Below are 3,121 nucleotides of genomic sequence, written 5' to 3'. Positions count from 1 at the left end.
GAAATGAGTTGAGAAAACCTAATATAGTTCAGTTCAGTCGCTCAGTCATGTCCGACTCTTTGCGACCCAATGAATCACAGCACGCCAGGCCTCCCTGTCCATCATCAACTCCCGGAGTTCACTCAGACTCACCGTCCATTGAGTTGGTGATGCCATCCAGCCATCTCATCCTCTCTCGTCCCCTTTTCCTCCAGCCCCCAATCCTTCCTAGCATCAGAGTCTTTTCCAATGAGTCAACTCTTCGCATGAGGTGGCCAAAGTACTGGAGTTTCAGCTTTAGCATTATTCCTTCCAAAGAACACCCAGGACTGATCTCCTTTAGAATAGACTGGTTGGATCTCCTTGCAGTCCAAGGGACTCTCAAGAGTCTTCTCCAACACCACAGTTCAAAAGCATCAATTCTTCAGCGCTCAGCCTTCTTCACAGTCCAACTCTCACATCCATACATGACCACAGGAAAAACCATAGCCTTGACTAGATGGACCTTTGCTGGCAAAATAATATCTCTGCTTTTGAATATGCTATCTAGGTTGGTCATAACTTTCCTTCCAAGGAGTAAGTAAACAATAATAAATAGCCTTAAAAAAAATTAAAGAGCTTAATAAGTTAGAGAAGGAGACATATAGTATGACATCCCTTTATGTGGAATCTAAAAAGAAATGATACGAATGAATTTACAAAACAGAAAGAGACTCACAGACTTATAAAATGAACTTATGGTGGCTGGAGGGAAGGGATCATTAATGAGTTTGGGATGGTCATGTACACACTGCTATATTTAAAATAACCAACAAAGTCCTACTACATAACACAGGGAACTCTGCTCAGTGTTACATGGCAGCCTGGATGGGAGGGGGGTTTGGGAGAGAACAGATACATGTATGTGTATGGTGGAGTCTCTGGGCTGTTCACCTGAAACTATCACAACATTGTTAATTGGCTAATAAAAATAAAAAGTTCAAAAGAAAGAAAGGACTTAAGTTAAGAATACAAAAAACTTTTTCTTAATGTCCTTCCAAGTCTTCCATGAAAGCGGAGGAGGCATATAAGGCACAAGTTGGCTGCTTGCTCTGGATGGAATTATTATTGTTATTATTTTTGTCTGAATGAGGAATATTCTATTTCTAGGTAAGACAACAGCAAGTAAAGTTTTTTTTAAAATAAATAGTTTGTATTTTCACAGTGTTGTCTTGCATGCATTCTGCGCAACTTTTAAATGGGCAGCACTTGGTGTTCCCACCACTGTCTGCATTAGTCATCCCAACAGCACTTCATGGGAGGGGAATGGCTGAGACCAGCCTGTCTGGATCTTCTGACAAGTCCCAAATGATCCTCTGACCATCAAGTGGGGTTGTTTGCTTCCTATTCAGTACAAGGGGCATCAAGGCTTTTGAGATAGCCAGTTATTAATCACTGTGAACACATCAGCACATATTTGTCAAAGGGGTTAAAGCTGTTACACAATGTAACCAGACATTTTTGAGAAAATTTGTGTAATGCCATGAACTAATGGTATTGGTTTATACTGTGTGATTTTTCCTTTCCATTTGCTGGCCTCTTCAGTTTACATCCAGGTGAGGATCTCTTAAGTCGATTAACTTAAATCCAAGAGAGATAACATTATTGTCTGAAGCATTACAAACAAGCAGGGGAAGGCTTCATCTTTTAGGCTTCAGTTAGTTTACAATAAGTTGTATTCAAATCAGTTGACTGCATACAAATCAAGTGCATCAAATACTGTTCTTTGACAGTTTTCAAGTTGCTTCATCATCTTTCAACTGCAGCATTTGCCCTTAGTCCTCCAGGGTTAAGAGACAGATCAATGAGATGTTTAATAATCGTTATACCTCCTTGGATGCTCCAAGAGAAAAAGTTGGTAAAAACATCTGTGGAGAATCCAGTCCTTAACTGCCTGGAAGGATTAACCACATGAGACAACCCTTATGAATCATGTTTATTCCTCTTTCAGGCACTATTTGTATCCAAGCTTTGCAAAAGCCCAAATTCAAAAGATAAGTTTCCTTTCCTGAGTATTGTCATTTACATAACTCTAGACCTTGGAGTTTAAGCTCATAAAAGCCAGTACATAAATGTTCTTCTTAAGCTTTTTAAAATTGGAGATGATCTTTAGAGCATTTGCATTCTGGGCAGGGAAGTCTATTAAATCTCTGCTTTCAGCTGTGGAATATAACTGAGTTTGGCTAGCTGCTTGATGATTAAGACTGAATTCTCTCTGGGCAGAGAGAATTTCTGCTGGGGTCTCTGACCCATGGTTAAGTAATGCAAATATATGTGGGCTTGTATGGCAAATTATTCCTATACCAATGGAGAAATGTGTGGAATTGATTTTGCTTGTTTCTTAGTTTCCATGTGGATGAATCTTTTCTATTTCTCCTGCCTTTTTCCTTCCTGTCTTGTTTCCCACCATTTCTGCTAACCCATTGACCTGATGTTGAGTGATTTCCTAGTTAAAAAAAAACAGACTACAATGCTACTTCTAGTTGCAGATGGACTTGCTCGGTCACATTTTTTACTCTGACTTAAAAAAAACAGTTGTGCTTGGAAGCCTTTGGTTTGATAGGAAAGCCTTCTCAAAGTCCATACTACTGAGTGTCCTTGGGTTATCTTAGAAATTCCCATTTGGAACTTTTACAGTCTCTGTTATTTGTGCTGGTTTAGGATATCTCTTATCCAATTAACTGCAAAAGGCATGCATTTTAATCCCTAGTGCTTCAGTCAAGAAAGAGTTTCACAATTTGCACAGCTAGAACCATGTAATTTGGGTAAGTCATTTAAACTCTATGGGTCTGTTTCCTTATCTATAACATTCAAGGTGTAAAATTATATGATTCTATGATTTATTTTCCCATGAGCACATTTCCCTTTGTTGAATTGAAGATGAAAGTCTGTAGTGCACACCAGAACTAAATAAAATCCAGTTTATAGACTTGAGATAATATACTAGTTCCCCACCATTTATTTGATTTTGAACTACTATATACCTTTCTGAAGTGAGTTTTTTTTTTTCATTTTAAAATATTTTTAAAATTTATTTTTTTTGAAGGATAGTGGATTTACAGTATGTTCATTTCTGAACACATTCTGAACACATTTCTGAACA

The sequence above is a fragment of the Bison bison genome, unplaced genomic scaffold (genome assembly GCF_000754665.1).
Source record: "Bison bison bison isolate TAMUID 2011002044 unplaced genomic scaffold, Bison_UMD1.0 scf7180017864254, whole genome shotgun sequence".
Taxonomy (NCBI): Eukaryota; Metazoa; Chordata; class Mammalia; order Artiodactyla; family Bovidae; genus Bison; species Bison bison.
Note: the sequence above shows the minus strand (reverse complement) of the source record.